The sequence below is a fragment of the Giraffa tippelskirchi genome, chromosome 1 (assembly GCF_054371585.1).
Source record: "Giraffa tippelskirchi isolate mGirTip1 chromosome 1, T2T-mGirTip1v1.2.pri, whole genome shotgun sequence".
Taxonomy (NCBI): Eukaryota; Metazoa; Chordata; class Mammalia; order Artiodactyla; family Giraffidae; genus Giraffa; species Giraffa tippelskirchi.
The window spans coordinates 71586059-71608321 of NC_137275.1; positions in this window are offsets into that span (position 1 = coordinate 71586059).

Consider the following 22263-nt stretch of genomic DNA (forward strand, 5'->3'; position numbering starts at 1 on the left):
GTCTCACATATAGGGTTATCATTACCATCTTTCAAATTCCATATATATGCATTAGTATACTGTATTGGTGTTTTTCTTTCTGGCTTACTTCACTCTGTATAATGGGCTCCACTTTCATCCATCTCAGTAGAACCGATTCAAATGTATTTTTTTTAATGGCTGAGTAATATTCCATTGTGTATATGTACCACAGCTTCCTTATCCATTCGTCTGCTGATGGACATCTAGGTTGCTTCCATGTCCTGGCTATTGTAAACAGTGCTGCGATGAACACTGGGGTACACGTGTCTCTTTCAATTCTGGTTTCCTCAGTGTGTATGCCCAACAGTGGGATTGCTGGGTCATATGGCAGTTCTATTCCCAGTTTTTTAAGGAATCTCCACACTGTTCTCCATAGTGGCTGTACTAGTTTGCATTCCCACCAACAGTGTAAGAGGGTTTCCTTTTGTCCACACCCTCTCCAGCATTTATTGCTTGTAGACTTTTGGATAGCAGCCATTCTGACTGGTGTGAAATGGTACCTCATTGTGGTTTTGATTTGCATTTCTCTAATAATGAGTGATGTTGAGCATCCTTTCATGTGTTTGTTAGCCATCTGTATGTCTTCTTTGGAGAAATGTCTGTTCAGTTCTTTGGCCCATTTTTTGATTGGGTCGTTTATTTTTCTGGAATTCAGCTGCAGGAGTTGCTTGTATATTTTTGAGATTAGTTGTTTGTCTTGATTGCTCCCTTTCTACTTATCCTCACCTCTATTACCTTCCTCCCCCTCTCTATGATTAAGTTATTTAACCTCTTGAATGCTTAGTTTTCTTATCTAAAATTGCAATGTTGTTTCCTGACTTGTCAGGTTGTGCTGAAGGCTGTGACACAATGTGTATCAAGCTCCTTGAGTGCCGGGATATTAGGTGCTAATAAAACCTGATTTTTCTGATTTATGGCTACACTTTAAAAGGAACTCAGTAGTATCAGAAGAGGGCTTCCTTGGTGGCTCAGGCAGTGAAGAATCCGCCTGCAATGCAGGAGACCTGGGTTTGATCCCTGGGATGGGGATATGGCAACCCACTCCAGTATCTTGCCTGGAGAATTCCATGGACCTGGAATTATCTCTCAGTTGCAGAGGCACCTGGCAGGCTACAGTCCATGGGGTTGCAAGGAGTCAGACACAACCAAGTGACTAATACACACACAAAGAAGCATATGGAGACAACAGTACTAGTTTGTTGGTTATTCTGGTCATTATGTGTTTTAAAAAGTTGTATTTCTCCAAACTATTGAAAGAGCAAGCAAACTTCATTTAACCCTATAATTTTATTTTATTGTATAAAGATGAAAGCCATTGTTATAGTCAACATATGTAATTCTGTAACTGTATTGTTCTGCCGTCACATTACACACACACACACACATATACACACACGAATAATAACAAGGACAACAATGAAAACATACTTTTGTGACCACAATAAATGTTAACATGGGCTGTGTGCTCTGAACAAAACTCTACCAGGAAATGTAGGCAAAGTGAAAAGATAAGATTTTCTATCACTCTGAAGACATGATGGAGAATCTGAGGTTATAGGGAAGGTCATAGCAAATTGAAAAAATTGCTGCCAGCTATTTACACCATCCCACAGAAAGTGAGAGAACCCAGAAGTCTCTAAGATAGTAAATTAAGGTTAATTACTGCCTACATTATGATACAGTTAATGTGCTATTTAATTAATGAGAAATTATAAGAAAATATACGAATGAAGAACAGAAATAGTAATATAAGTGAAGGATTAATTTAGTTCTTCCTATGATCCTCAAATCAGAATTAGGAAAGATAGTAATGAATTCATGGATTTGTGTTGCAAATATATAAAGTGTATTGAATAGACTTTCTATAAAAATTGTCTAAATTGGGTTTGACATTGATGAAATTTCAGAATCACATTATCCCTTTGAGATGCAATGCTATGAAATGGTAAATTAATGAAAGATTCTTGTTTTTAGAAATGAGGTTTAAAAATATATCCATATTTCTTCCTCAAATTGTGATGTTATCTCTGGCCAATGAACAAAAATATGAAAGTATTTATATCTTTACTAGAATTTATAAGTTTCATTTGCAATGCTGAGGGTGGATGCTACAGCTCAAATAATTCATGAACACAATGCCATGTCTGTTTGAAAGGACCTAAAGATAATCATAGAATCTTGAAGATGCAAAGACTAGAGACTAAAAAGGGACTCTCTACTGAATGTGGGTAGAAATCATACTTGTGGGGATTTTGGTTGATCATACTCAGAATAGAACAAATAAATTAACAACTGATACAGCACAAAACTGAATGCTGGGCTTACTCTAGGAGTCTTGGAGACTGGTTTATATGCCAGAATATAGTGTGGAGACCCTTAGAAAAGGAATGGCAAAGCACTCCAGTATTCTTTCCTGGGAAATCCCATGGATAGAGGAGCCTGGTGGGCTACAGTCCATGGGATCGCAGAGTCAGCCATGACTGAGTGACTGAGCACTCCACACAATGTGGAGATACAATGGGGCTTTTCACTGAAAGATTGAGGTGCCTAAAGATATGTGGTAGTTCAAGTTTTTACATTTATTGTGTGTGGTTTAGTCGCCAAGTCACGTCCAACTCTTTGTGACCCCATGGATTATAGCCCACCAGGGTCTGCTGTCCATGGGATTTCCTAAGAATAGTGGAGTGGGTTTCCATTTCCTTCTCTAGGGGATCTTCCTGACCCAGGGATCAAACCTGGGCCTCCTGCATTGTGGGTGGAGTCTTTACCAGCTGAGCCACCAGGAAAACCTTTTAATATTTTAACAAGAGCTACTGTGTACTGGCTAGTTGCAATCTTGGATATACTTCTTATATTCATAATATTGAAGCTAGAGTGTCAAGGACCCAGCCTCACACATGTATGGAATTTGATGTGGAATGTGCACATAGTCCTCAACTCTAGGAGGATGCCACTTCTTCTTTCTTTGGAATACAAAAGTCTCCACTTACCAGCCTAGAAAGCTTAGAATTCTGGTCTAGGAGTGACCTCTACCCCTGAGCCACTAATGAAAACGATCCTGAGGAGAAATCAAAACACTCAGCATAGCCACACATGTGTGTGGAACCTCAAATCATTCATACAATGTGAAAACCTCAAGTATGAAAACTGATATAAAACTGGCCTGAAAACAGAAATTCCTGTAGGAACTTTGCAGTGACAAATTTGAAAGCTCTTCTTAAAGATGTATCCAGAAGCTGGGGGAAAAATAGAATTCTTATGAGAAAAACTTCAACTGAATGCAGTAAGAGACAAAATAACTCTGCATCCAAGGAACTCCATAACCAAAGATTGTCATCTCATTCTAAATGTGAGAATTTATGTTTGCAGAACTAAAGATAAATGGGCACCTTAAAAGAAATCTTAAAATAAATACCCTAGAATTATGAAAGAAGGTAAAGAATTAACATATCCCTAAAGTTGCAACAATACATAATTTTTAAAAGAAAATTTTGATATTATTTTGGTAAAGAACCAAGTAGAGAGTCTAGAAAAAATTTAATCAGTGGTATAAGTAAAATTTTAAAAAATTATATAACCATTTCCATAAATGCTGACAAGAAATTGAACATCTATTTTAGATTAAATATGTAATAACATGTCTCAATGTAGTAGTCATCCTTCTAGAAAATGTCGTTGTTATACTTTTCAGACTTTGTAAAATTACATCATTATATTCCTCCTAGAATAACAGCATTAATGAGACATGATAGAGTTTCTTTAGTTGAGTATTTTTTGAGGAAAATTCCTTTCACTGTTTGTTGAAATCATGTGAAATCTCTGTTGCATCTTAGAGAGATGAGTAATTAAATTGTGTCATTTTTGCTTTTTGGCTACTATTAATGGAATTACACTTCAGCATTTGCCTTTTTGCTTACATCAGCAGGACATTATAATAATAAATGATCTTAGGAAATCCATTGTTGTATTTTCTGTAATGATATTGTTGATTGTCTTCTTCAAATTTTCCTCTAAGATCCCAGTACAAGCAATAATTCAACTTTTCCTGAATTATTGGTTGGTTTGTTGTGTTAGAGGTTTATTTCAATTCTGTAATTGAGTAGTTTCTCTTTACATATGCTAGTAGAAAGCTCAGACAATATTTTGCATTTGGAAAGTTAAATTTTGTACATAAACCGAAATCATTTTTTGTTTTCTTTTCCCTATATTACTTTCTCTTGCCTGGATTTTCTTACTCCCTTTTTATCTCTTCTGGTTGTATTTGACATCTGTTTTAAAGCAACCTAAAATCTATCAAGATTGCTGGGAGAAATATCAATAACCTCAGATACGCAGATGACACCACCCTTATGGCAGAAAGTGAAGAAGAACTAAAGAGCCTCTTGATGAAAGTGAAAGAGGAGAATGAAAAAGTTGGCTTAAAGCTAAACATTCTGAAAACTAAGATCATGGCATCCAGTCCCATCACTTCATGGCAAATAGATGGGGAAAGAGTGGAAATAGTGGCTGACTTTATTTTTCTGGGCTCCAAATCACTGCGGATGGTGATTGCAGCCATGAAATTAAAAGACGCTTACTCCTTGGAAGGAAAGATATGACCAACCTAGACAGCCTATTAAAAAGCAGAGACATTACTTGTCGACAAAGGTCCGTCTAGTCAAAGCTATGGTTTTTCCAGTGGTCATGTATGGATGTAAGAGTTTGACTATAAAGAAAGCTGAGAACAGAAGAATTGATGCTTTTGAACTGTTGTGTTGGAGAAGACTCTTGAGAGTCCCTTGGACTGCAAGGAGATCCAACCAGTCCATCCTAAAGGAGATCAGTCCTGGGTGTTCATTGGAAGGACTGATGTTGAAGCTGAAACTCCAATACTTTGGCCACCTGTTGAGAAGAGCTGACTCATTTGAAAAGACCCTGATGCTGGGAAAGATTGAGGGAAGGAGGAGAAGGGGACAACAGAGGATGAGATGGTTGGATGGCATCACCGACTCAATATACATGGGTTTGAGTGGACTCCGGGAGTTGTTGATGGACAGGGAGGCCTGGCATGCTGCAACTCATGGGGTCGCAAAGAGTTGGACATGACTGAGTGACTGAACTGAACTGAAAATCTATTATCAAACAAAGAAAGGGCATAAATAAATACTTAAGTATTCATAGCACGTTTGTGCTCAGTTGTGTCCAACTCTTTGCCACCTCATGAACTGTAGCCTGCCAGGCTCCTCTTTCCATAGGATTTCCCAGGCAAGAATATTGGAGTAGGTTGCCATTTTCTACTCCAAGGGATCACCCTGACCCAGGAATTGAACCTGTGTCTCCTGAGTTTCCTGCATTGGCAAGCGGGTCATCTACCTTTGTGGCAAAACCATCTTTCTTAGCCTCACCTTCTTCAAGTGAGGTATCTCTTCCCTTCTCACATGTCTCTGCTTATTGAGAGTTTTCTTGATCATTCTTTAAAAGATAGCACCCACGTTATACATTCTATCCATCTTTCCCACTTTATCTGTCTCTGTAAGACTCACCACCGTCTGATACACTGAACATACTTTGTTGATGCTTATTTTTATGTCCTTCCAGTACATTATAGTTATATATTGACTGCTTTATGCCCAGAATGGTTTATACTTTTATGTTTACTGCTTTAAACATCTACCAAGTAGATGCTTGGGTGTCCTTGTTGGCTCAGTGGTAAAGAACACACTTGCCAATGCAGGAGACATGGGTTCTATTCCTGGGTCAGGACAATCCCCTGGAGAAGGAAATGACAACCCACTTCAATATTCTAGCCTGGGAAATCCTATGGACAGGGGAGCCTGGTGGGCTACAGTCCATGGGGTTGCAAGAGAGTTGGGCAAGACTTAGTAATTAAACAACAATGACACAAAGCAGAGGCTTAAATAAAATTTGAATAGTATTTTCCTGAAAGTAATTTCAAGAAATAGTACTAGCTATGCCATATTTTGAAATGACTAGGGTGCTGCCCATTACACTGGTTTCTCTTTCTTTTCTTCCTTTATTTATGGAGAAGACTTGGGGTCTGCCTCTTGCCTACCTTGTTAATATCTCCAGATTGAGGGCTCCTATTCCAACCACAAATGCCATTCTTAGTGGATAATTTTTATTAAAAATTTAATAATGTAGTTCTTTAGAGTACTCATGAATTATGATCATATGTATTACTAGCCCTATGATGGCAGGAAATACATTGCTTATATTCACTGTTGTATGCCTATGTCATAGCAGTGATTAGCACAAAGCTGGAAAATATCTATTTTAATGAATAATGAATAAATATTGATGATAAAATAAAAATAATAGCTTACTTAAGATGTTAATGTGTTCTTATAAGTCTGAAAAACGTTTTAATTAACACCTATTTCAGCTCCTCCTGTAGTAATGTAAGTTGAATACTGTTATTACCCAACTTCTCCATTGTTATTGCAATTTACAACTGAGAAAGCTGAGGCCAAGAGACATCAATTTCATCAACTGACACAGGTAATAAGCACAGAGCTGGGACTTGAACCCAGAGGTGTCTGATTCTAGAACCTCACTCTTAAATTTCAATAGCATTACTTTGTATATGACCTCTACTCCTCTTCCGTGCTCAGAATGTTTGTTTAGAGTATCTTCTTAATTGTCTGAGAACCCCCAGGGAATTTGACTTTGAAGGCCATTGGGATTTGACTACAGAACTTCCACAGGACTGGGGAAACAGACTCTTGGAGAGCACAAGCAAAACCTTGTGCTCACCAGCACCCAGGGGAAAGGAGCATGGATCCCACTAGACCTGCCTCTGAGTGTCCAGGAGTCTCTGACAGAGACACGGGTTGACAGTGGCCTGCTGTGGCGTCAGGGCACTGAATAGAGCAGTCTTGGAATAAGTCCCTTTTGAAGGAGGTCCCCATTACCTTTAACCCTACCATAGTTTGGCCTCAGGTGAAATTACAGGGAGGGAACATAGCCCCACCCATAAACAGAAAATTGGATTAAGGATTGACTGAGAATGGCTCCACCCATCAGAGCAAGACCCAGATGCCCCCACAGCCAGTCCCTCTCATCAGGAAGGTTCCAAGAGCCTCTTATCCTTATCCATCAGAGGGCACACAGAATGGGAACCACAATTACAGAAAATTAACCAAACTGATCACTGATCACAAACAGCCTTATCTAACTCAGTGAATTATGAGCCATGCCGTGTAGGGCCACCCAAAATGGAAGGGTCATGGTGGAGAGTTCTAACAGAATGTGGTCCACTGGAGAAAGGACTGGCAGACTACTTCAGTATTCTTCCCTTGAGAACCTCATGAATAGTAAGAAAAGGCAAGAAGATAGGACACTGAAAGATGAACTCCCGGTTGGTAGGTGCCCAATATGCTACTGAAGAAGAGTGGAGAAGAAGCTCCAGAAAAAAAACGAGCTGAACCAAAATGAGAACAATGCCCAGTTGTGGATGTGACTTGGGATAGAAGTGAAGCTCAAGGATGTAAAGAACAATATTGTATAGGAACCTGGAATGTTAGTTCCATGAATCAAGGTAAATTGGAAGTGGTTGAACAGAAGATGGCAAGAATAAACATCAACATTTGAGGAATCAGTAACTAAAATGGACCAGAATGGGAGAATTTAATTCAGATGATCATTATATTTACTATTGTGGGCAAGAATCCCTTAGAAGAAATGGAGTAGCCCTTATAGCCAATGAAAGAGTCTGAAATGCAGTACTGTGTGCAACCTCAAAAATGACAGAATGATCTCTGTTCATTTCCAAGGCAAATCATTCAATATCACAGTAATCCAAGTCTATGTCCCACCCACTAATGCTGAAGAAGCTGAAATTGAAAGGTTCTATGAAGGCTTACAAGACCTTCTAAAACTAACACCAAAAAAGAGATGTCCTTTTCATCATAAGGGATTGGAATGCAAAAGTAGGAAGTCAAGAGATGCCTGGAGTAACAGGCAAGTTTGGCCTTGGAGTACAAAATGAAACAGGGTGAAGACTAACAGAGTTTTGCCAAGACAACACATTGGTTGTAGCAAACACCCTCTCCCAACAACAAAAGAGACAACTGTACACATGGACATCACCATATGGTCAACACAGAAATCAGATAGATTATATGCTTTGCAGCCAAAGATGTAGAAGCTCTACGCAATCAGCAAAAATGAGACCAGGAGCTGACTGTGGCTCAGATCATGAACTCCTTATTCTAAAATTCAGACTTAAATTGAAGAAAGTAGGGAAAACCACTAGAACATTCAGGTAGACCTAAATCAAATCCCTTACGATTATATAGTGGAAGTGACAAATAGATTTAAGGGATAAGATCTGATACATAGAGTGCTTAAAGAATTCTGGACAGAGGTTTGTAACATTGTACAGGAGGTGGTGATCAAGACAATCTCCAAGAAGAAAAAATGAAAAAGGGCAAAATGGTTGTCAGAGGAGGCTTTACAAATAGCTGAGAAAAGAAAAGAAGTGAAAGGCAAAGGAAAAAAGGAAAGATATATCCATCTGAATGCAGTTCCAAAGAACAGCGAGAAGAAGTAAGAAAGCCTTCCTAAGGGATCAATGCAAAGAAATAGAAGAAAACAATAGGATGGGAAAGACTAGAGATCTCTTCAAGAAAAGTAGACATACTAAGAAATATTTCATGCAAAGATGGGCACAATAAAGGACAGAAATGGTATGGACCTAACTAAAGCAGAATATATTAAGAAGAGGTGGCAAGAATACACAGAAGAACTGTACAAAAATATCTTCATGATGCAGATAAACACGATGGTGTGATCACTCACCTAAAGCCAGACATCCTAGAGTGTGAAGTCAAGTGGGCCTTAGGAAGTATCACTAGGAACAAACCTAGTGGAGGTGATGGAATTCCAGTTGAGCTATTTCAAACCCTAAAAGATGATGCTGTGAAAGTATTGCACTGAATATGCCAGCAAATTGGGAAAAGTCAGCAGTGGCCACAGGACTGGAAAAGGTCGGTTTTCATTCCAATCCCAAAGAAAGGCAGTGCCAAAGAATGCTCAAACTACCACATAATTGCACTTATCTCACATTCTAGTAAAGTAATGCTCAAAATTCTCCAAGCCAAGATTCAACAATATGTGAACTGTGAACTTCCAGATGTTCAAGCTGAATTTAGAAAGGCAGAAGAACCAGAGATAAAATTGCCAGCATCCATTGGATCATTGAAAAAGCAAGAGTTCCAGAGAAACATCTACTTCTGCTTTATTGACCATGCCAAAGCTTTTGAATGTGTGGATCACAAAAAAGTGTGGAAAATTCTGAAAGTGATAGGAATACCAAACCACCTGACCTGCCTCCTGAGAAATCTGTATGCAGGTCAAGAAGCAACAGTTAGACCTGTACATGGAACAACAGACTGGTTCCAAATAGGAAAAGGACTACATCAAGACTGTATATAGTTACCCTGCTTATTTAACTTATATGCAGAATACATCATGAGAAACCCTGGGCTGGAGGAAGCACAAGCTGGAATCAAGACTGCTAGGAGAAATATTGATAACCTCAGATATGCAGATGACACCACCCTTAAGGCAGAAAGCAAAGAGGAACTAAAGAGCTTCTTGATGAAAGTGAAAGAGGGGAGTGAAAAAGTTGGCTTAAAACTCAACATTCAGAAAACTAAGATCATGACGTCAGTCCCATCACTCCATGGCAAATAGATGAGGAAACAGTGGAAACAGTGACAGATTTATTTTCTTGGGCTCCAAAATCACTGCAGATGGTGACTGCAGTCTTGAAATTAAAAGATGCTCACTCCTTCAAAGAAAAGGTATGACAAACCGAGATAGCATGTTAAAAAGCAGCGACGTTACTTTACTGACAAAAGTCTGTTAAGTCGAAGCTATGGTTTTCCCAGTAGTCATGTATGGATGTGAGAGTTGGACCATAAAGAAAGCTGAGCACCAAAGAATTGATGCTTTTGAACTGTGGTGTTGGAGAAGATTCTTGAGCATCCCTTGGACAGCAAGGAGATCCAGCCAGGCAATCCTAAAGGAAATCAGTCCTGACTATTCATTGGAAGGACTGATGCTGATGCTGCAACGCCAATGCTTTGGCCACCTGATGGGAAGAACTGACTCATTGGAAAAGACCCTGATGCTGGGAAAGATTGAAGGAGGTATAGAAGGGAATGACAGAGGATGAGATGGTTGGATGGCATCACCAACTTAATGGACATGAGTCTGAGTAAGCTCTGGGAGTTATTGATGCACAGGGAAGCCTAGTGTGCTGCAGTCCATGGGGTCGCAAAGGGTCAGACTTGACTGCTCAAGTGAACTAAACTGAACTAATTGTCTGGATCCTGCTGTAAAAGTGTAGATAGCTCTGTTCGTGGGTATTGAAGCCATGTGTTAGTGCTATAAGTTTCTATTTTTCAAGAAAAAAAATTTAGTTGTTATAAAAATGACTTTGATCCTCTTAGATTGTCTGATAAGCCACGTATAATGCTTGAGCTAATCTTTTCTGAAAGCTCTTTGGTCAAATTGCTGTTAACACTCAGGTCTGACAGTTTAATGCTATTACACTACAAAATATATGTTCTTTCCCAAAATAAACTTGTTTTATAATAGCAATACAGATGTCGTCAAGGGGCAAGGTTATCAGGAGATAATTAGACCCCAGAGAGATTACAGGCTCTTAGATCATGAGAGCAGTATTGCAATCCTGCCTTATTAAATAATTGTAAGAAAGTCAAAGTCAGCTATAAATATACACATTTCCCTGTAATTACTTTTAAAAGTACAAACCCAAGGTGCATGCCAATGTGCTGAGATGATAAGGCCTCCCTCTTCATTACCCTACAATATCTAAATATAACCCAGAAAACCAACTGTCAAACTGAATTTTAAACAAGAATGTGCAAGGAAAGACACCTCTTCCTTCCTTTGGTTACATTTTTAGTTTAGCAGTTTTAAGGACTTTTTTAAACCCTAGCAAATGAATGACTGGTCTCCAAGAAATAATCTACCTACCCTACTTCATACTCTATAAAAAAATAATAGTAAAATCTAACTGCATGCAATTTTCCAAAAATAAGTCTGTACATTTTCACATAATGTTCCTCTTCCTGAAAGATCTTTCCCTCTCCCTATGCTAAACTTGCCAACAGGAAGTCGACTTCCACGTGAGAAATTTCTACACCTTCTTCAAATTAGCTTTATTACAGGGTTTTGGAAATCTTCCACCACTACCACTAACCATCCCATCTCTTAAATACGAGAACATTTGAATATACTTCCTCTGGTGTTCCAATAACATCTTATGATTAATTTTATTAACATATTTATCTGATTATACTATATTGTACATTTATATATTTGTCCACATTAGACTAAAAACAAGTAGCATAAATCCCCAGTTTCGACCATGGTGCTTATCGCTAAGCATTTTCTCAATAAATATTTACTGAAGAAATGAATAAGGTAAGAGTGTCCAAAGCAGATAAATAAGATCAACCATCCTAAATAAGGGAAATTACATTCCTTAGAAGATATATCCATTGTTAACTGTTTCCATCCTTTGTCCCAGAGTGGAGCTGTTAATTCTGTTCTTCCAAGGAAAGTGTATACATTTAAGTGAAAGTTTTGGAACATTGAAATTCACATTCCTATGCAAACAACTTCCATTTACACATACTCTCCTTGAGGGACTTTGCTGGTCTTGTTGGTGACACATCCCCAGTGCCTAGACACTGCGTGGTAGAAAGAAGTCAATGTCTGACTTCAAACACAGGAGGAATATTTTCCATCTGTTTCTCTTAAAGCATTTACATGAATTTCACAGGGCATCACAAATAATGACAAAACTAAATTTCAAAATAAGATTTTATGTTTTCAAGTATGTGCATTTTCCATGAGATTCTTTCCAGTTGTCAATCAATCCTGTTTTGTACAACCATACCAAAACTATTTACTGCTTATCTCTGTACTTTATCTTTTCCACAATCTCAAGAGAAATAAAACCTATGAAGTATCTCCTTCATTTAGGTCCTGGATGCATTTTATAATTTCAAGACTTTGAAACCCTAGTCTAATCAAGAAATTGGTTATCTCTTTTTCTTTCTCCCTGATATTTACTATAACTGATAAATAAAATTACGTATATTTAGAGTATATGATTTAATGATTTAATAAACATATAAATTGTGAAATAATTAAGTTAATTAATATGTTCAACAAATAATTACCTTTTTGATATGACTTTTAAAAATTTCTATTGACAGTGCAGTATTTCCCTAATGGAAGGCATTGTATGTGAAGTCTTTCGAAGCTCATGGGATTACCAAATTCAGCCAACAGAGGCTAAAAAGGGTAGTGTTGTCCCATTGTTTTTTCTTTTTTTTTTTTGCTGTGACCATGTACTTTTTAGACTCTATACTAATTGTATCTTTACAGTTCAAAAGTGTGTTTATTCAACTATTCACTGTATTCCTTTTAAATTCCCCAATTAACAAAGATTCCTTTACTTTTGTATTTAAAAAATTTTAATGCTTAAAATTTTGCAGAAATTAAGCATAAGGGTAAGAAAAACATTTCTGTCTTGTTTTTGAAGCTGCTTTCTGGCAATAGATATATTATTTTGACTTGAAATATTGAGAACTTTTCCAGCCACAGAAGAGAGAAGAAATATCTTCTGACATTAGATCTTCTCATGAGTATTTATACTAGTCAAGTTAAGTTATGTTATAGGGACAACTAAGCCCATGAGTCTTCAGCAGCAAAATGTGTATTCTTTGTTTATGTTATGTGCCTAATGTGGGCCATATCTTTGAGTGAGATTTGAGGTAGAAAGTGAAATATGCTAGACTTAATCACTCATGTATTAAAGCTAATAGAAGATAAACAATATTGTAGCTGGAACATGAAGGCTCTAGACTTGCTGGAAAATGGGGAGATACAGCAAGGCATTGGTACACCAGCTCTTAAGAGCCTCAGCCTTAAAGTTGCATTTGTTGATTCTTCTCACATTTCTTTGGATCTTTGGCTAAAATTAGTCATATGGGAACACAAGGAAGGTTAGGCAATATGAAGAAGCAAATAGATATCTATTGATCAAAAAATGCCTTTGATAATCCAAACATTGAAGCTTATTTTGAAGTATAGTAACTCAATCAAAACTTTGAGCCTAAGGACAAATTTTCATGACATATGTAGATTTGCCAGTAATTTAGTTCCCAGTTCTTCAACATCCTAAATAAAAGTTTTAGATAATGGTGTTAAACGTGGTTCATACTAGTTGCTGAATGACAAATAAGATACCATGTTGTAAATGTGGTGACAGTATCCTAAAAACAGTAACTTTTCTGTATTAACACTTTATTAGATAAAATATTCAAACCTCAACCAAAGCTCTCTCTTTTGTCTCCCTTTAGAAAGCAGAAACTTAGCTGATAGATTCAGTGGAAATAAATGACTTCCATACACACCATCTAATGGACAAAAGAGCTTATACTAAAAAAGATAAGAATTTCAACTGCTCATAAATCCTATAATGTTTTGGTAACAAAGTCTTCATATCCGTGTTTGGATGAATGAATCATGATAGCAGGTATTATTTGCTCCCTCAAGACTTACTAATAGCTTTGTGAGGTAGATGTTTTTCTTTCATTCTTTTATTCATTAATTCAGCAAAAAAATCAATTATTGGATGCCTACACTATGCCAGGCCTTGTTCTTACTCTGAAAATACAGCAGTATATAAAACAGACAAGCTCTTTGTTCATGTGGAGCATAAATTCTAATGTGGAAGGATAGAAAATAGACAGTAGAAATCCAAGAGTCATGTTAAGAAGAAAATAAAAAAACATGGCAATGGAACAGAGAGTGACTGGTAACAATATTCAAAGACATGCCATTAGTCAATACGATGGAACAGAATGGAGGCTATTGGATTTGACATTTAGAATTTATTGGTGGTCCTGGTTGAGGTGGGTAACAAGGATGAATATGATTGCAATTCATTGAGTAAAATATGAAGAAATGGTGTCAGTGAACAAAGGATAATCTTTTAAGGAGGTTGATTGTACAGAAATCAGTCAATTGCTTGTGGTAGTGAGTGATGAAGGCAGTGGTAGGCAGTGTGGTAGGCAGTGATGAAGACATGACTTTTTAAATTTTGTTTTTTACAGTACACCTCCTTAATGAATCTATACTTCTTATGGAGCTTCTATTTTTTCTTATACTTTTTGTAAAATTTTGTTAGCTCTAATAGAAAGATAGCACATATTTACTGAGCACTACTATGAGTCTGTCACAGTAACTAATGAATTATCATCAGTCCTTTTTACTTATAGGAATGGCAATCTCTTAAAAGGGTCCCTTTGACTCCTGCCTCATGGAGTCCATGGCCTGTGTGATCTCCTCCTCTTGAGTGTGAATGTAAACCAGCTGATAATGGCAAAGATACTGGGATGCATATAATTTCAGGTACACAATTATATCCCATTAGATTGTAGTACTTGTGTCACTGGAATCTCCTTTCTTGCTGGCTTTGAGGAGGTTAAACTCCACATTGGGGATGCCACATGGCAAAGAGTTGAAAGTGGTTTCTAGGAGATGAGAGTGGCCTCTGGCCAACAATCAGCAAAAACCTGAGATCTTCGATTGTAAAGCTATAATGAGCTGAATTTCAATAATAATCTGAGTGAGTATAGATTCTAGCCTAGTCAGGCCTCACATGAGCCTACAGACCAGTCCACCATGACCACAACTATCTCAGACATTATGTAGAGAATCTAGCTAAGCCATGCCCAGACTCTTGCCCAGCAGAAACTGTGAGATAATAAGTATTTGTTGTTTTAAGGTATGAAGTTTGCGGCAATTTGTTATACAAAAATGGAAAACTAAAACCGTCTATAGGGACATTTAGAAAAAAGAATTTATTTGACAAAAGATCAAACAGCTAGTGGTGGAATCAAAAATAGAGCTCAGAGAGTTTTAGTGCAAAGTCCTCACTCCTAACCATTGTATTCTACTGTCTTTATATCAGACAATAGAAGCTCCTTATGGAAGATTACTATTTTTATTTAAGGGAAGCAATATTGTTGTATAAAGTCTATGGCTTTGGAGTAAAAAGGAAGTTATCATGATCTTTGTTGTTGTTCAGTTGCTAAGTCGTGTCCCACTCTTTGTGACCACATGAATTGCAGCATACCAGGCTTCCCTGTCCTTCACTCTCTCTCAGAGTTTGCTCAAACTCATGTACATCTAGTTGGTGATGCCATCCAACCACCTCATTCTCTGTTGTCCCTTTCTCCTCCTGCCCTCAATCTTTCCCAGCATCAAGGTCCATTGGCACTTCAGCATCAGTCCTTCCAATGGATATTCAGGGTTGATTTCCTTTAAGATTAACTGATATGATCTCCTTGCTGCCCAAGGAACTCTCAATAGTCTTCTCCAACACCACAATTCAAAAGGATCAATTCTTTGGCGCTCAACCTTCTTTATGGTCCAACTCTCACATCCGTATGTGACTACTGGAAAAATCATAACATCAACTATATGGATCTTTGTCACAAAGTAATGTCTCTGCTTTTTAATACACTGTCTAGGTTTGTCATCTCCTATAAGAGTGAACATCAACATTTTAGGAATCAATGAACTAAAATGGATGGGAATGGGTGAATTTAATTCAGATGAGCATTATATCTTCTACTGTGGGCAAGAATTCCTTAGAAGAAATGGAGTATCATCATCTTGGATTTGCCAGTTACTATAATTTAGAGGCAAATTGCTGAACTTAATTAGGCTTGTTTTCTCATTTGCAAATTGATATCAACTTTAGAACCTGTTTTGAAGATTAAATCATGTGTTATATACAAAAGTCCAAAACCATATAGACATTCAATAAACATTTTTACTTAATTTCTTTTATTCTCCCACCATGTAATATCCCCTGTATGAGTTTCACAATGACAGCATTAGCAATTTCGATAATACTCTAGAATCTATTTTTCCAAAGGAAGCTAACGCCTCTTTGAATGTGATGCTGGCTTTTTAATGATATCTATCTTAACATAGGCAGAAGATAGAATTATGTACTCCAAGACTGTATACTAACATGAATTCTTTACAACCATGTAGGAAATTCATCTTGGCTAGTTCTTCCTAAAACCCAGAGAACTGGCAAGAGTCAGTGATGAAGGAGTTAAAAGAGATTGCTGTTGGCAAGTCTTCTTAAATCAAGTGCCTGTTACCAACAATGGGGAACTGGCAAAGAGAGGGGAGTTGGTGATAACAGAAGGAAGGGAAATAAATCGGGACAAATCTCACTTCTATAGGCAAGAGGGGATGGCAGAAACAGTTATAAAGGGTCTTTTATGCAAGGCATTTCAAAAGACTATGATAAAAATACACTATAAAATACCTTCTTAGTATATTAACCAACAGCTAAGCCTAGACAAATAAGAACATTTTCAGTCTGCTCTTGGAAGTCTCGATGGAGCTGAAAGTTCTTACAGCAGCAGCAGAAAAGAAAAAAAAAAGTGAGTTTGAATGCAGTCTGAAGAAAATATTCTCGGCTTATTGAATCAGGTTGAACAGGAACCACTACTGAAAAGCAAATGGAAAGCAAATGCTTGAAGATGAATGATGTATAAGAGGCAAGATTCTCTGAAAGGGAACTGAGGTTTTGGTTGTAGAAATCTCTACAATCAATCTTGGATGCAAATCAGGGATGAAGTCTATAAATGAGTAAGGTGTCTGAGACAAAAGAAGACTGCTCCTTTAAATGCGGGCAATAAATGCAGCTGCATCCCAGAGAAGACCCTTACCAGTCCCAGTGTGTTGGCAGTTAAATGTTAGTGCTGGTGGAACATATGTGAAGGCCTATTGTCTGAATCCTGTAGTTGAACCCTTGACAGAGAACTGACTGACTCTTTCACTTCTTCACTAAACTCTTAAGCTTAAAAGCCTAGTTTTGAGATCAAAGACAGAAAGATATGAAGCAGAAAAGAACAAATAAAAGTCTTCAGAACAAAAGTTTACATTTGGCAGAATTTTGAATTATCTCCACCAGCTAGACATTGACTAGATTAAATTTTTACAAAAGGCATACTGATCTATGATTTTAAATATTCAGTGAGATGATTTTATTAGAACTTTCGAATGAAAGCAACAAAATGGAAGTTTGAAATAACATATTAAAGTGTAAAACAAATGTGAGACTAATCTGTGTTCGTTAATGAGTTGTGAAATAATGATGAATATCAGGAGATGGCATCATTTATAATATGTCTTTGCTTTAAACTGTTTTGTTATTGGTTTTGCCTTCAAAATATGTTGAGAATCCAATTATTTCTCACCTCTGCTACCACCACTCCATTCATTATAGCATCATCTTTCTCTCTGTAACTATTGTAGTGGCTTGTGAGTTTCTTCATGTCTAAATTTAGTCCCCCAAACTCTATTTTCTATATGAAATGCATATTGATACTTGTAAGTGACAACTTATGTTATTCTTTTTCTCAAAGTCTGCCAATGGTTTGGTATTTAATTAAAAACAAAATCCAAATCCTTTTCATGGCTTACAAAACTCTTCATGATCAGATATCAGATCCCATCACTTCCTTATTCCCATCTCCTGACACTCTCATCCTTCCTGGACTTGGTAACACAAGAATAGTAAGTGATAGAATCAGATTTTTACCTCTGTATGTTTTTATTACACAATCCTGCCAGAAATCACAATATATTTTTCTCAATAATGGCATGCTTGACCCCAATAATCACTTTTATTTTTCTTAATGTTTCAAGACCAGCTGTATGCTAAGTGCATGCTAAGTCGCTTCAGTTGTGTTTGACTCTGTGCCACCCTATGGATTGCAGCCTGCCAGGCTCCTCTGTCCATGGGATACACCAGGAAAGAATACTGGAGTGGGTTTCCATGCCCTCCAACAGGGGATCTTCCCGACCCAGGGATTGAACCCGTGACTCCTGCTTTGCAGACAGATTCTTTGTAGACCACTGAGCCATTGGGGAAGCTCCATATACTAAGTAATTTATTCTAAAAATTTTCCTGAAATCAAAGTTAAACTTTGGCTTTGGAAATCAAATGCTTCTTGTTTGTAGATTTCTGATGCTTTTGAAGTTTCCTATGATTTTTCATAAACCTCATACAATATGTGCCTTAAAAGTATTCAAAATCTATGAACCAATAATTTATAACCTGTGAATCTATCCAATGTATGCATATTTAAGTACACATAGAATTATGTCCATTGACATCAAAGTTTTACATGCATTGACCTCCACTGTCAGATTTCTGTATTAACATAAAAATGGGTGACTATAACAATTGCTGAATGGTAGGCACATTTGGGCTTCTACTATGGCTCCATGGTAAAGAATCCACTTGCCCATTTACCAGTGGAGGAGATACAGGTTTGATTCCTGGGTTGGGAAGATCCTCTGTAGGAAGAAATGGCAACCTGCTCCAGTATTCTTCCCTGGAGAATCCCACGGACAGAGGAGCTTTGTGGGCTACAGTCCATAGAGTCTTAAAGAATCAGACACGATTGAATACTGGATGGATGGATGAGGCACATCTGCTGTGATGCTAGTCAATCCAGAGTACAGCTGATCTTTTCCAGGGTGGTAAGAATTTGAGCACCTATCATTAGAGAGCACAACTCCTCTCTAAGTTAAGATCGTCTCTAACTGGATCATCAATTCCACATTAGTCATCCACCAGGAAAGTTTTCTAAACCCATTTTCCTCTACATCCCACTTACTCTGATGACAATTCAAACGTTCAGCGTTTCACTCTACCAATGCTCACCCACGAAATGTTCATTCCTATAGTGGTCTGAACTTTGTCCTCTTCAAGTAATCATATCACTGCCTCAGTTTTTCTCTAAATGCTGTGTTTCCCTGGATCTTCTCTTTTCCATTCAGTGTGTGCCTTGAGTGTTCCTTTACCTTTATAACTTTTATTTCCTGATTCATTTTTTCTTTCAGTTGTGTACTTTAGCATGAGTGTCTCTTTGCCTGGGCAACACCTGATGTTCTTTCAGATTTTGGCTCAGGTACCTCCTTTCCAAACCCTTCCCCCATCCTCACATTCCTACACCATTTACCTTTTGAAAATGTTAATCACACATTGTATTTCCTTCTAAAAATGCACTTATCACACTATTGACTGTTTTCTTTATGCATTGTTATTAAATGCACTTCCCAGTGGGTTCAGAGGTAAAGAATCTGCCTGCCAATGTAGCAGATGCAGGAGACCCAGGCAACTGTGCTCAATCCCTGGGTCTACAGGATACCCTGGAGTAGGAGTCAGACACAACTAAGCCACTGAGCACAAGCTTAAGCACAAGCTCTGGTTATCAAGTAAGCTCTCCAAGGGAAAAGGGCTATCTGTCTTTTTCACATTTTGATCACTACCATGTAGTCTTAGGAAGAGCCCATCTAGCACTGACTTTAAAGGATAAGTAAACTAGAGGTTAGAGAAACAGGGTAAGTCTGAGTGATGGAATACTTAATCATCAGACACAGAAGATAAATGACATCCCCCCCGCTTCGGTGTGCTTTTTTCTTGAACACATTATTTTATGCTAGCATTTCTTTCTATAACATATTTTGCCTTGTTATGAAACACTGCAAATAATGGGAATTACAAAAAGATAATTATACAAAGTTATATAAAAGGGAATTATATAAGTATTACAATTTAAAAAAATTTACCTAACTTTATTTTTATTTTACTTTACTTTTTACTTTAAGTATAACAATTTATTCTCTGTGCATTCCTTCATAATGGCATATACCTCATCCCCTCTTCTTGCATTTGGTATTTATTTCTTCCTTGTTTCTATACCTTTATCATTTATAACTATATTCATGAAGCAAGTGATTTTATTCTTTATGTTCTAAAACTTTATATCAATTATTTATATAAATAATATTTATGTTATGTTCTAAAATTTTATATCAGCTTTAGGTATTGACCAAGGTTGTAGTCATCTGAAGGCTTGACTGTATCCTTTCTGAGATAATGCACTCATATGGCTAGTGGGAGAAGGCCCCCATTTCTCTACACATGGATCTCCCCAGAGGGCCACTGGAGAATCTAGTTATCCCAGAGTGAGTGATGTAAGAAAGCAAGACAGAAGTCATGTATTTTGTATGACCTAGATCAGGAAATCATGTGCTCTTACTTCCATGGTATATTATTGGTTACAGAAGCCAGTCCTATTTAATATATGAGGAGTAAACAACGGCATAACTACTAGGAGCTAAGGATTGAGAGCCCCCTTGGGGACTGACAACAGCAGTTATCTAATGGTTTTACAAGGTCTTTAATATTGAGTCAAAGACCTTGCCTTAAAGTGTTATTGGAGGCTTCAAGCAAGGGGTAAGTATGTCTAATTTTTTTTCTCACTTTTACAAATTCAGCTTGCTGTCTACAGCCAAGAATTAAAATATAGAAGTGGTTTCATCAGTCACATTTTATGAACCTTACTCCAGCTTCTGGTTTCTAGCAATGAAGTTAAACCAGGTCCTCTGCTCACATGGAACACTGTCAAGTTACCCTCAGCTTTCTACTTACAGGTAAAAGATCATTAAATGTATGCTTTAGTCCCATGCAATGTTTTGTGTTCTGATTCTGGTAAATGTGACTTTTGCTTTGATTCCCATACATGAATAAATATGTATTTTTTTTTACATATAATTACCTTGTATTTACCACAGAATGAGTATATCAAAGTGCAAAGTTTACTATTTTAATTGGTAGTTTTCCTGACCACCAGCCAGACAAACAAACTTGCTGCATATTCTAAAATTTTATAATATAGTTTTAAAATCAGTTTATGCATGACTTCTGGGGTGAAGAAAAAAAAAAGAGTAGCAGTGGGCATCTAGAGTTGTTGTTAGAGTGCCAGAGGTGATTTCTTAAGAGTCATGAAGGTGTGAAGAAGAAAGATTGGTTATATCATCCAGACTCAATTTAAGACATGGGTAGGAGAACAACAAAAAATTGACCATAAAGATGTAGCAGATCCTTAGCTTTAGAAAAGTCAAAGGTAAATTGGTAGCTTTCCTCAAACACTGCCAGCAGTCATAGGCTCAGTGCCCAGTTGCGTCTGACTCTTTGTGACCCCATGAACTGTAGCCTGTCAGGCTTCTATGTCCATGGGATTTTCCAAACAAGAATATTGGAGTGGGTTGCCATTCCCTTCTCCAGGGGATCTTCTTGACACAAGGATCGAACCCAAGTCTCTTGTGTCTCCTGCATTGGCAGGTGGATTCTTTACCACTAGCACACCTTGGGAAGCCCATCAATCACAAATTTGTATCTAATGGTTATTTCATGGTTTGAGAATATAGATTGTATACAAATGTAGAATAGAATAGATTAGAATAGAATAGAATTCTAGGCTGCATGTATGAATAGTCACTTCACTGTTTTTTGACAGGTTGATTATTATTGGAACTGTGTTCATTTGTAAAATAGAGATTAGTTTATTTCACTTGGTTTCTTTCTGATATTGTCTGGCATTTTTTCTTTAGTGAATCTCTTCACAGAAATTGTAATTCCACTGTTTGAGTTAATCTGACACTTGCAATCCTTATGATATCTTATTTACTTATTTATAAATTATCTCATGACAAACTATGAAATCCATGTCCAAATGACTATAATCACTCAGTCACTCAAATAGTCTTGGAAAATAATGGATAGCATTAGAAATATCAATGCCCAAGCAGAAAATTATTTTGACTAGTGAAGTTGAGAATTTATCAAGAATTATCTTTCCATTTTATTATCAGATATATTTTTACAAGGTCAATTTCTCTGTCCAATATAATGACAACATAGAACACTTCAAGTGCACGTTGACTGTCAAATACAGTTCTCTGAAAGAATGAATAAAACTTTATGTAAAACATTAAAAATGTGTTTATATTTAAAAATAAAAATAAGAACATGAAACTAGAGCATAAAAGGAAGTTGAAATTTCAGAGATGACTGAGGTGTCATCAAATGAAAGAAAAATGAGAAAAATGTATAGATTTCAAGAGGATTCATGTTCAGTCTGTATATGAGTTACGATACACTAACCTTATCCTCTGACTTTGAACGTTGAAATAAACCATATTTCCAGCAAATTAGATGCTTTTGGAATGAATTTAACTTTGCAATATTAAAAAAATAATCCTGAAGAGTTAGGAAAAGGAACTCAAGGCAAAGGGCTATTTCCAAAT